The 13,985-nt window shown below is 39.3% G+C and overlaps 1 protein-coding gene across 5 annotated transcripts in view; it reads right to left on the minus strand.

The window, feature by feature from the left end:
- Positions 1–13,985, minus strand: part of hdac7a (histone deacetylase 7a) — a 196,594-nt gene that overhangs the window by 158,405 nt on the left and 24,204 nt on the right. For 2 of the 5 annotated variants that reach the window (XM_034172209.1, XM_034172204.1), the window contains exon 1: positions 355–517. The gene's annotated coding sequence lies outside the window, so the exon portion shown is untranslated. Of the gene's footprint in view, positions 1–354; positions 518–591; positions 741–3,370; positions 3,484–13,985 lie in introns of those variants that run through there. The other 3 variants (XM_034172205.1, XM_034172207.1, XM_034172206.1) reach the window with 3 other exon arrangements.

A 13,985-nucleotide genomic window follows, 5' to 3' on the forward strand; every position in this document is an offset into this window, starting at 1 on the left:
TGTGTAGGCTTGTTAGACACAATTAAAAAAAAAATTTTAAACCCCACTAAGAGGCCAAGCTCAACAAATACCTGTTCTCTAACACAAACAGTTTGGATCATTCTATTTACTGCAATGGGGGAAAAAATACTCTCATCTATATGACTTCAGAATCTGTGTGCAATGTGCAAGTGTGGTAAAAAAAAAACTGCTGGAGAAATGACAAGATGTAGGTCTCATGGGTTTAACCATATGACAACATTTTTCCACCTGACTGGCTCAGCGCTGACAGTTTTAACAAATTCATCAATACACTACACAACTGTTTACAAACTTGTTACTTTGTCGTGTTTCTTTGGATGTCAAAAGTCCTACCTGCCACTGCGTGAAATATGTTGTCCTGTCCCTCTTTAGGATGCTGCCACAGGTGCCGATTCCATCTGTGGAGAAACATACATGATCAAATGCAGTTTATACATAGAGAACATAAAGGTAAAAAAAAAGCATTTTTAAAATTCTAATTAAAAGTAATACTGTTCCTCCTCAAAGATCATAATAAAAACAAAAAAGCATAATTCATAAGTCATGATAACCATTCAAATCTATACAGACCTGGCCACCTGATGGGTGCGGCCGGGCAAAATATAAGCTGCTGTTGTGATGTGAGCTCCACCCTTCAGGTCCAATATTTGACCCAGATCAGGACAGAAAGATCACAGGAGGTGTAATGTAATCCTGGGTTGGCCAGAAACAGTAATGTATGTCGAAGTTTGTTTTCTACAATTTTTTTATTTTTTGGCAACTGATTAATTGTAAAAATAAAATGAAACAGTTTTGATTTATTTATGCTTTGTGAGCTTGTTACAATTTTGTCTGTTTATTAATACTAATAGAAGGACTTATTCAAAAGCCAGTAACCTATTTTTACCAAACATGGCAAGAAGTCTTGATCTGACATAAAACTGTAAACCATTCATTCTAGAGATCTGCGAAATAAAGGCAGAACTAGAGAATTTTAAAGGGAATTTTTGAAATATTGCATGCTTTTGCCAGTGCTCATCTTTGAACTCAGCAGTTAATTGTTATAAATAATCTATATATTAATAGCCAAGTGGTGTCTGTGTGCGTGCGGCTTCAATCATGGAGAAACTGGGGAGAGCTGAAATTTGTTGTTTGGTATGCTTATGTATTTTGGGTCAAGGATGAATTCAGGGAAAACAGAAAATTTATAGGACTAATATTTTTTGAGAAATTGGGGACATTAGCTAACAACAGTGAACAATGGACGTTGATAATTACATTCTGAAATTACATGCCATTCCCGTAGGGAACGGTAAATCATTTATATATTAAAAGCAAAGTGCCATCTGTGTACATGTATGCATACGTGCATGATTTTATTTTGTAAGTTCAATGTAAGTACATAATATAATACATTAAAAAATACATGGATGACACAAGAAAGTGAAAAGTTATTTCCATTGCGGTCCATTAAAAAATCAAATAGAAGTAATAATAAAATAAAATAATATTAATGATAATAATAAGTGTGTATATGATACAAGAACCTAAACAATTTATGAATACACTAAGACTGTAAATTAACATTTAAAAAAAAAGATGTAATTAACAGGAAATAAAAGGGTTGAGTTCCTCTTCTAAAAACTGTTGTGGTCTAAGGTTCTGGAGTCATTAGGTCCCTGGACAGAGGTTTTTGGTGATGCCCAAACCTTTGCATAACTAAGGTCTTTGAGTCTTTAGGGTCCTGGTGCTTCCTCTAGGGTTGCGCGATTGGATGTTAGGGGACCTGAGGCAAAGACTGGATGCCATTGTTACTAGGTCTCTTTGATGGATCTTTGGGTACCACTGGAATGACTTTGTATCGAACAAGTGGTTACTTCAGCAGACTCTGATGACTTTATGGCCATGTAGCACAGTTCATGATCCAGCAGGCTGGTGCCTCAGTGTCAAGGACATCAGTGCCTGGAGAAGGCCAAGGAAACACCCACATTTCACCTGGCTATGGCATACAGATTTCTATTTCATGGAGTAGAGATGGACCAGATGTCTGACTGGAGGCTTGCTATCCAGAACCCAAGGTGGCTCTATAGTGTGGTGGGTGTGGTGGCACGCGGCTTCCAAAAGCACATGCACTTGAATGTAACTAATGAGACAATTGTGCTCATTCCACATGGTTTCTATGACATGCAGTTTTTTATTATAAAACCTGTTTTAAAAAATACATAAAATAATGGTAAATGAACTGCATTTATACAGTGCTTTGCACATCTGCAACAGATGTGCAAAGCCCTTTACAATAATGCCTCACATTCACCCTGATGTCGGGTGCTGCCATACAAGCTACCCACTATACACACTGGGAGCAGCTAGGGGATTAAGGACCTGCCCAAGGGCCCATAGTGATTTTTCCAGTCAGACTGGGATTTGAACCACGGATCCTCTGGTCTCAAGCCCAACGCATAACCACTAGACCACCACATCCCCGAAAAATAAAAAATAAAGCCATCCTTCATTATTACAGTTCTGTTTTTATTGTAGATTTTATACTTCAAGGAGATCAGCAGAGACTTTTCAGTTGTATGCAAATGTTCTGAAATTCCTAAGGAAATTGTGATTTTTTTTTAAGTCACAACATAATAATAGCAACAACAATTCAAGCTTCTTGAATTGAAAACAAACTGCACTTTACATTTCTAAACAGTAAACAAACATTTTCCCATTATTCAAATTCATTAAAAATATCAAATGTAAAAAGGACTGTGTCCTTACATACACATAAACAATTTGATCATTCGTCACTTTTAATACAATGCAATAATAATTGAATAATTTAATAATAATAATCAGTTGACTTTTTTCTTCGAATCAATATATACATACATATATATTAGGTTACATCATGATGTAGAAAATTTGCTTGATTTTGATTTAAAATAAAATGGTATGTGTAAAATTGCCCAGTGTTGCCCAAACTTTTAGACAACTGCAGGTGCACTTAAAGCAAGATATTTAGAACATAACAAGATACCATTTAAAAGGCACAAAAGACCATATAAAAATAAAAAAAACACAAAAAATAAAATGATAAAAAGTAATTCAGAAAAAGGCATAAAAGGAAGCACGGAAGTAGTAAACATTTTCTTTTTACCGTACGGAAATACATACCAAAGCAAGTTTTTTTTTTTTTTTTTTATTGTTTGTTTGTTTGTTTGTTTTCCCTGATGCGCCTCGCGAGCGCACTAAAGTGAACGGCGTATTTATAACACCTGCGCAGGTAGACGTCAGGCAAAATTCCAACAGAAATAACTTATTTGACAGAGTAAACGCTTTGACGAGCCTCGTTTTGCTCCCACATCAGAGCGTCACATACCTCACACGCTCCTGAAGATATTCCGGCTGACGACAGGAGAATAATAAAAGTCCTTTAGTGTGCAGAAGAGTGAAAAGACGCCGAGCGCGGCTGTTTGACTCCACTGGTGTTAATGTAAAGGAAGAAAAGAGTTGCTGAAAGAAAAGCCCGCCTCCCTGTCCCAGGCCCCGCCCCCTGCCCTGCTGCTGACAGAAATAGAAAGTAAGGCGGGATCCACCAAAAATAGACTTCAGCGCGCCTTCACCACCATTGTTTCCCTGTGCTGACACAGTCTCATTGTGTGCACCTTCCAGCCAATTCTTGCTCGACTCCTTATTACTTTTACAAGTCTTTGCTTTGTCTTGTCAAAAAAAAAAAAAAAAAATGTCTCCACACTGTGGCACCAACATACATCACAACCAGACCAAATCACTGCAGGGGCGGAGCAGTGCACGGGCTCAACCGGGCTGATGACCAGGAGCCCCTCATCACAGCTTTCTCCACTAAAATATTGTGATGATTTAGAGGAAGTTAAAGGTTATAACTGAGCCCTTAACATGCTTCTAATTAAATGAATATGTTTTGATAAGTACAGGGACAACTCTTGCTGTGTCCAAAAGAAGGGGTGTCAAAACGTACGGTTCACATCAGATATGTTTTGTTTTTTTTTAAAGGCACGGAGAACAGCCTATAATTTTTTGCACCTGCGTATAAGTTTTCCCCTCTCCAATCAACTTTTTAATCAAACTACGCTGTTCTTCTGAACAATGTCTTGAACGTCCCATTTTCCTCAGGCTTTCAAAGAGAAAAGCATGTTCAACAGTTGCTGGCTTCATCCTTAAATAGGGGACACCTGATTCACACCCGTTTGTTCCACATAATTGACGAACTCACTGACTGAATGCCACACAACTATTATTCTGAACACTACTGTAAGTGCCGTTTGTTTGTACACATGCTCAGATAAATAAATAAATCTGATTAATGGTATACATGTACAGGAGAAATCGAAGTATTGAACGGGGGGGGGGGGGTCCAATTTCTTATAATCAGATAACAGTTATTATCGGAAAAAAGCATATCGGATTTTGCTGTGTACATGACCAGTTAATAATCAGTCAACAGCCAATACTTGGATAGTAACTGGATTTTTATGTTCATGAAAACAGGGCCTTTGATGCAAATTAATTAACAAATTAATAGTTGTTATGAGTGTGATGTTACATACTCATAGAAACTCTCAAGGTGGTTCTCCCCTATCTTTTCAAAATGGTCATTTTGTGTTTTGTAAACCAATCTGACGGCAATGTGAGTCATTTTTCCATCCTTGCGTTTGGCAGTGATCAATCACCAGTTTGTTGATAGAATATTAAATTAAATTGCGTCCTGAGAACTTGCAAATGCCACCACTATTCACAGAGCTTCATCAGAGGTTAGACGGGAAGGACAGCAGTTTTATAGTAGGGCAGATGCTTATACCACCCGATCGGTCTACTTGTTAATGACAGACCATGAATATATATCAAAATATTTAAATCAATAACATTGTGAAAAATTAAATGACATGCTACAGCCAGAAGCAAACCAGTGACGTTCATGGAGTGCTGGTTCTGCCTGTCTCAACATTCACCTTTTAGTGTTTAGCATGACATTCCAGACTCTAGCCCCTGCAGTGGCAGAACAGACTGTTAAACAGCAACACTTGCCGTAAAATGTTGTAACTTTGTTCTTTCATGCTTGCTTGCCAAGTTCCTCACAGTCACCTGAAAGTAATTTTAACTTTCCACATGATCAGATTTGTAGTGATTTTGCCCTTGCTGGAGAGGTTTTGGCACATCAAAAAGGCAGGATGCTTTCACGGCTTTTGTGATGACATTCATTTTTTTTTTTCCCTAGGAGCCATTTCCATAGAACCAGCTGAACAGTAACCTCTAGGACATTAAATTATGTACATCTCATCTTATTTTACTTTTCCTCTTCATCATATCTGGCTTGACTTGCTCTGAACAAAGTGTGCACGCCTGGTCTACAGAATGTGTGAGTTGTGCAAGTTCTCACCACATGTTGTTCGTTTATAAATTCCAATTCATGTGTGGGAAATGGCATACACATGGTTTTTGTGCATACTCATTGTTTACATCCACGAGGCCCCTGGTGTTTCTGGTGTTCCTGTATAGTTGTGAGACCTGGGGCCTCATTTATCAACTGCTCATATGCACAGATTTGTGCTTCAACGATGTATATGAGCATTTCTATGCAAAGTATGGAATTTATCAACTTGAGAAATGTGTGCCCACAGCTAGGCCTACTGTTGTGCCTAGCAGGTATTAACACCAGCCCGTGATGCTTAATTACAGTGCATCCAGAAAGTATTCACAGCACAAATTTTGTTACGTTACAGGCTTATTCCAAAATGGAGTAAATTCCCCCCCCCCCCCCCCAAATTCTACTCACAACACCCCATAATGACAACATGAAAAAAAAAAATTTTATTGTTACAAATTTATAAAAAAAAATAATCTAAGAAATCACATGTACAGTTGTGCTCAAAATTTCACATATGAAGAATATGATTTTTTTTTTTTCACTCATAGTTAGTGGTTGGCTGAAGCCAGTTATTGTCAAACAACTGTGTTTACACAGGTGTGTATGAAGCTCCACACCCGTGTATGAACACACCTACAGGTGTAGACACCTAGGTGTGTCTGTCTACACACCTATGTAGACAGGTGTATGAAGCGCTGACAGTGCATCCGGAAAATATTTGTGGTGCTTCATTTTTTCCAAGGCGCACCTGTGCAATAATCATGCTGTCTAATTGGCATCTTGATATGCCACACCTGTGAGGTGGAATGGATTATCTCAGCAAAGGAGAAGTCCTCACTAACACAGATTTAGACAAACTTGTGAACATCATTTGATCTTTTGTGTATATAGAAAATGTTTTAGATCTTTAACTTCATCTCATGAAAAATGGGAGCAAAAACAAAAGTATTGTGTTTATATTTTGTTCATTGTCATTTACATCATTCAGACAGTATCAAAAATTTGGTATTAGTTTTTAAACTGATAGATATCATCACAATGATCAGTTATTGTGACGATATCAAGTCAGCTTATTCAAAAGAACACCCACAACAACATCTAGGAACCAAATTTTGATAATTTGTTCCACAAGTGCACAATTCATTCAATATTTTTACTTAATTTACTAAACCAGGGGTGGGCACCAAGGGCTGAGACATTGCAGGTTTTCCTTAATGCTGATCTCCTCAGCAGATGATTTTAGTGGTGAGCTCCTCTCCTCAACTTCAAGTCCTGATCATCTGTGAAATCACCTGCTGGGGTGATCGGTAGCAGGGAAGTACACCAACTTGGTCCTACATGGCATAATATTGCCATCCCTTGTACAAGACTATTGTATGCATAGGTACAATGGCAATAAAGGCCCTTCTTCTTCTTCTTAGTGTCATATCATACAAAGCACATGATGAGAACATGTTGATATACTAAGTAGCAAGCTAACATTTTGTCCTTGAAATTGATGTGTTGGAAGCAGGAGAAGGTGGGACACATAAAGATTTGAGTGAATTTGACAAGGACCAAATTGTGAAGACTGAACGACTGAGCCAGACCATTTCCAACAGTGCAGTGCCTGTGTGATGTTCCTGGTCTATAGTGGTCAGTACCTAGCTACCACAAGTACCCCAAGGAAGCATCAAAAAGGTCATGGGTGGCTAAGGTTCAATGGTGTGCATGGGGGAATGACAGCAGGTCTATGTGGTCCAATCGAACAGAAGGATCTTCTGCCAACATCTTGGTACCAGATACCACAGAACACCTCCACAGGTGTAGTGTAGTTCATGCCTTGATGGGTCAAAGTTGTTTTGGTGGCAAAAGCAGGAACTACACCTTAGTAGGCAGATGGTCATGTTGTCGCTGATCGGTGTATGTACAAGTATATGATGCTTTTTGTCTCATGTGTTGCTAATGTAAATAAATATATTTAACTTTGTTCATAAAGCTTTGCTGTGTGTCATCTGGGGGCACATCTAAGCATTTTTTTCTGAGACCTCAGCAAAATGTTGATTTTTGAGTTACTAAGGCAGAAACTGACGTTTACTGTGAGTTTCACTCGAACAGTTCTCAGTGTTTTTCCACTCTTTCAACTGTTCTTTTCTCTTCACAAAGCACAAGCGTGTCTATGTGTGCGTGTGTCTGTGATCCTTTTTTCCGATCTCGCCATCAGCCAGGACGACAACTGATGTTTCACACCAATACTGAAACCATGAAGCATACGTGTGGTGCTGGTGGTGGCGCTCCATCGCCTGTTCGCTCACCCTTGGGTGCCTCCGTGAACAGGGGGAACCCAACACTGTTCCCAGAAACCTTTGCTGTGTGGGAGTGTAAAACGGCATAGCGTCGTGTGTGTGAGGTATCTGTGTGTGTGTGTGTGTGTGTGTGTGTGTGTGTGTGTGTGTGTGTGTGTGTGTGTGTGTGTGTGTGTGTGTGTGTGTGTGTGTGTGTGTGTGCGCGTGTGTGTGTGTGTGTGCGTGCTTGCATGTGTGGTTAGTCCATTCAATTACACAACCTGCTATGCAGTCTGAATAACATCCGGTTTTCAAGCTGAAAATAACGAAAACCACAGAGTGAGAGAAAAGCAGCACAGGAGGCAAATCGCCCACAGTGAGAGAGAAAAAAGACAAACACACACACACACACACACACCAAAACATTCTGAGCTCAAAGTTTAAGTCATAATTTTTTTTTTACCCAGTTCCTGATGTATTTCCATCATGTGGAGGTCTGTAATGCCCTGCAGTGCAAGTGCACAACCACTTTCTGTTTCTCCTTTTCATCATCCAGGTTATTTTTATAAATCATAGTAAAATGTTTGAAAAATAATGCACAAAAATTCATACATGTTCCACATATTTATGAGCTGTCAGGCAGTGTTGATATCACAAAAAACAAGATGATTTTATGTGAGAAAAGGTGGAAATATATCTTTTTTTACTTATTATTACTATTTTAACCCTAACCATATCCAAAATGCAAATTTGTCTTTCTGACCATTAAACGTGAAACACGTATTATGCATGTGCATGCATGAAATTCATTGTTTTCCTCAAAATTCTACACACAATACCCCATAATGATAATGTCAAAACTTTTTTTTTAATTTTTAAAAATTTATTAAAAAGAAAAAGAAAAAACGAAGAAATCGCATTTACGTAAGTATTCACAGCCTTTGCCATGAAGCTCAAACTTGAGCTCAGGTGCATCCCGTTTCCACTGATCATCCTTGAGATTTTTCTACAGCTTAACTGGAGTCCACCTGGGGTAAATTCAGTTGATTGGGTATGAATTGGAAAGGTACACAACTGTCTACATATAAGGTCCCACAGTTGACAGTGCATGTCAGAGCACAAACCAAGCATGAAGTTAAAGGAATTGTCTGTTGACCTCTGAGACAGGATTGTCTCAAGGCACAAATCTGGGAAAGGGTACAGAAAGATTTTTGCTGATTGACATCAACGTGCACATGTGCACATGACCCTTTTAAAGTTCTCCGTCACATTGGTGGGCATCTTATATATATATATATATATATATATATATATATATATATATATATATATATATATATATATATATATATATATATATATATATATATATATATATCATGATCATTTAATTAATTAATAAAGCCTGTTTCAAATGATTGACAAATCTTTGATAACAGTTTCAGCAAATTAATAATGTGCATTGTTAATATACAAGCTTTGTAAAACTAGTTCTGTCAAACTGTACGTTAATTCAAATGAACTGGCTGTTAAAGACCATGAGTGTGATGCGTGCAGCTGTGTGACTCCACTATGTGGGGCAGGATGTGGTCAGCTAGGTGCTATAGGTGCCTCCCACCTGCACAGCTCCACTACTGTTCTTATACATTATACAAAATTCAAACATCACAAAATAGGTGCATCAAAAATCTAGATCAGGACTAAACTATGAGACAGAGTCATCCGCAAACACAATGCTGTGATCAACGGTAGATTTTCACATCAACAACTATGGAGAAGCTAAAGTACCTCCTCAAGGTCCACTAATCCCTTTAAATTGAATTCTAATCTAACTGCATCAATTCTGAAAACACAGTGAGCATAGGAACACCTCATCACTTTTTATTGGGTGCTTACCAAGCATTCAGGATCGGACGTCCAAAATAAAGAAGGAACCAGTTGCAGTTCCTTGACAGGCTGTCTCTAAGCTGAGCACATTTCCATAGAAGCCCAGATTAAAATGCCAAAATTTAGAGGAGAAATAAGATATAAACATGGAGAAAGAATAAGCAGGTTTACAACCTTGAACAAAAAATAAGAAAATCGGTATCTGTAGCAAGTTTCCTCATCTATGAAAACTTAGTTTAAGATGTTTTAAGCCATAAAGTTATGCATAATTAGGGAAATGTCACTCTGTCAGAGCTCCAGCATTCCTCTGTGGAGAGAGGAGAACCTTCCAGAAGCACAACCATCTCTGCAGGAATCCACCAATCAGGTCCTGTATGGTAGAGTGGCCAGACGTAAGCCACTCTTTCATAGGGGAGGTGATGGTCTCGTTGGGCTTGAGACCAGAGGATTATTGGTTCCGATCCCAGCCTGACCGGAAAATCACTAAGGGCTCTTGGTCAAGGTCCTTAATCCCCTAGTTGCTCCCAGTGTGTAGTGAGTACCTTGTATAGCAGCACTCTGTGAATATGAGGCATTATTGTAAAGTGCTTTGAGTGTCTGATGCAGATGGAAAAGTGCTATATAAATGCAGTCCATTTACCATTTAGCATAAAAGGCACATGGCAGCCCATCTGGAGTTTGCCAAAAGGTACCTGAAGGATTCTCAGACCATGAGAAACAAAATTCTCTGTTCTGATGAGACAAAAACTGAACTCTTTGGTGTGAATGTCAGGTGTTATATTTGGAGGAAACCAGGCACTATCCCTACAGTGAAGCATGGTGGTGGCAGCATCATGCTGTGGGGATGTTTTCAGTGACAGGAACTGGGAGACTAGTCAGGATTGAGATAAAGATGAATGCAGGAATGTAGAGACATCCTGGATGAGAACCTGATCCAGAGCGCTGTTGACCTCAGACTGGGGTGACGGTTCATCTTTCAGTCAAACAATGACCCTGAGCACACAGATAAGATTTCAAAGGAGTGGCTTCAGGACAACTCTGTGAATGTTCCTGAGTGGCCCAGCCAGAGCCCAGACCTGAATTTGATTGAACATCTCTGGACAGATCTGAAAATGGCTGTGCACCGACAATTCCCATCCAACCTGATGGAACTTGAGAGGTGCTGCAAAGAGGAATGGAAAAAAACTGCCCAAAATCAGGTGCAGCAAGCTTGTGGCATCATATTTAAGAAGATTTGAGGCTGAAATTGCTGCCAAAGGTGCATAAACAATGTACGGAGCAAAGGGTGTGAATACTTATGTACATGTGATTTTTTTTAAATAAATTTGAAAATAATAATAATAATAATAATAATAATAATAATAATAATAATAATAATAATAATAATAATAATAATAATAATAATAATAATAATAATAATAATAATAATAATAATAATAATTTGCTTCATTTTGGAATAAGGCTGTAGCAACAAAATGTGGAAAGTGAAGTGCTGTGAATCCTTTCCGGATGCACTGTATTTTTCCATGCTCTACATCTAAATAAATTTGGTTTAACACACATATAATCAAAATGATCTTGTGGTTTTATGACAAATACAAACACACAAAGTGGACACAATCTACACTTTACACATTACTGCAGTGTATCTTCAACTTTGTGTGTATTTTGTGTGTTTGCACCCTCGGCCTGCAAATGCAAACCTTTGCTGCATTATCTCCCATGTGCTGACCGTGTGCCATTGTTACAAAAAACATGCTGTATAAACATGAATGAGGCTGTTTTACAGAACACGTTGGGTTTGATCCTTATTTCCACTAATCATGGAGCACAGCGCTCTCACTAAGCTGTTTTAGCAGACTTAAAGCTTGGCCACACAGCCGTAAAACAGAATTAGAGAGGCTGGAAGGATTTAGAGATATGAGGCGACCTCAGGAGGAGGGAAAGGGTTAGGAAGTGACTGAGGAGGCATGAAAGAGAAAAAGAGCAGGGGAAAGGAAAGGAAAAGGCAGAATCTGGAAGTGATGGAAAGGAGATGAAAAGAGAAGGGTGGGATGAGAGAAGGGGAGCGGGGGGTGGGGGGGTTGTAATAATGTTTGGCCTCGGCCTGCCAGCTGGGTCCTTCCCTTTAAGAAGTCTGCAGGAATGTGAGGAATGCTGCACGAGGAGAAAAATGAAGGAGCAAAGGGGGAGAACAGAAGAGGATGATGGGAAAGAGAAGAAAGAAAAGCTGGGGAGGAGAAATGAGGAAAAGAGATCCGGCATGAGATAGAAAGAAGGACAGGAAGACAAAAACAGAGAGAAATGTGATGAGGTGGAGGAGGTGGTTATGCACAGAGGACAGAGGAAAGACTTATTATTTTTAGTGAGCTGAGTAAACACAGAAACAATGATGAAAATAATTCTGACATGACTGGAGAAAAAAACCCCTCTGTGCTCTATGTGACTTTATGTTTTTGAGATGGGATTCTGATACACAGGAATACGTGTGCAACGACAACAGCAGTGTGTGTGTGTGTGTGTGTGTGCACGTGCACGTGTGTGTGTATGGGAGAGAGAGAAAGAGAGAAAGAGAGAGAGAGAGAGAGAGAGAGAGAGAGAGAGAGAGAGAGAGAGAGAGAGAGAGAGAATTTTAGGCTGTGGACTGCTGCAGTTTTGTGCATCCGCAGAAATAACATTTTAAAAATTATATTCAGTGGATCCAGAAAGCATTCACAGCGCTTCACTTTTTCCATATTTTGTTACGTTATAGCTTATTCCAAAATGGTAGTACTGTAATTCATTTTTTCCCCTCAAAAATCTACACACAATACCCCATAATGACAATGTGAATAAAGGTTTTTGAGATTTTTCCAAATTTAATAAAAATAAAAAAAAAACTAAGAAATCACATGTACATATGTATTCACAGCCTTTGCCATGAAGCTCTAAATTTAGCTCAGGTACATCCTGTTTCCACTGATCATCCTTGAGATGTTTCTACAGCTTAACTGGAGTTCACCTGGGGAAAATTCAGTTGACTGCATGATTTGGAAAAACACACACCTGTCTACATATAAGGTCCCACAGTTGACAGTGCATGTCACAGTACAAACCAAGTATTAAGTCAAAGGAATTGCCTGTAGACCTCTGAGACAGGATTGTCTTGAGGCACAAATCTGGGGAAGGGTACAGAAACATTTCTACTGCTTTGAAGGCCCCAATGAACACAGTGGCCTCCATCATCAGTAAATGGAAGAAGTACTAGAGCTGGCCACCCCTCTAAACTGAGCGATCGGGGAGAAGGGCCTTAGTCGGGGAGGTGACTAAGAACCTGATGGTCACTCTGTCAGAGCTCCAGCATTCCTCTGTGGGGAGAGGAGAACCTTCCAGAAGGACAACCATCTCTGCAGCAATCCACCAATCAGACCTGTATGGTAGAATGGCTACACAGAAGCCACTCTATCAAAAGACACATGGCAGCCCCCCTGGAGTTTTCCAAAAGGTACCTGAAGGACTCTCAGACCATGAGAAACAAAATTCTCTGGTCTGATGAGACAAAAATTGAACTCTTTGGCGTGAATGTCAGGCGTCATGTTTGGAGGAAACAAGGCACCATCCTTACAATGAAGCATGGTGGTGGCAGCAGGGATGTTTTTCAGTAGCAGGAACTGGAAGACTTGTCAGGTTGAGGGAAAGATGAATGCAGCAATGTACAGAGACATCCTGGATGAAAACCTGCTCCAGAGCGCTCTTGACCTCAGATTAGGTGATACTTCAGCTTTCAGCAAGACAGTGACTCTAAACACACAGATACGATATCAAAGGAGTGGCTTCAGGAGAACTCGGTGAATGTCCTTGAGTGGCCCAGCCAGAGCCCAGACCTGAATCTGATTGAACATCTCTGGAGAGATCTGAAAATGGCTGTGCACCGACGCTCCCCATCCAACCTGATGGAGCTTCAGAGGTGCTACAAAGAGAAATGTGCAAAACTGCCCAAAGACAGGTGTGTCAAGCTTGTGGCATCATATTTAAGAAGACCTGAGGCTGTAATTGCTGCCAAAGGTGCATCAACACAGTACTGAGCAAAGGGTGTGAACACTTAGGTACATAGAAAATTTTGCTGAGTAACATCTGCTGGGATAACATTTGGTCCCAGTCTAAATAGAGTAAAATACATTCTATTATACAGTGAAATCAGCTCCACTGTCTTGTCAAATCAAGTGTTTCTTCTCCAATAAGAGTTGATTTTACACTGTGATAGAGATGATTTAGCACTGTGATAGTGTATATTTAACTCTATTTGGAGTGGGACCAAATGTTATCCGAGCAGAGCAAACTTTACTCTGCAAAATTTACTGTGTACATGTGATTTCTTAGGTTTATTATTTTTAATACATTTGCAAAAATATCAAAAATATATTTTTCATGTTATTATGGGGTGCTGCAAGTAGAATTTT

Source organism: Thalassophryne amazonica, chromosome 6 (genome assembly GCF_902500255.1).
Source record: "Thalassophryne amazonica chromosome 6, fThaAma1.1, whole genome shotgun sequence".
In the NCBI taxonomy this organism is placed as follows: domain Eukaryota; kingdom Metazoa; phylum Chordata; class Actinopteri; order Batrachoidiformes; family Batrachoididae; genus Thalassophryne; species Thalassophryne amazonica.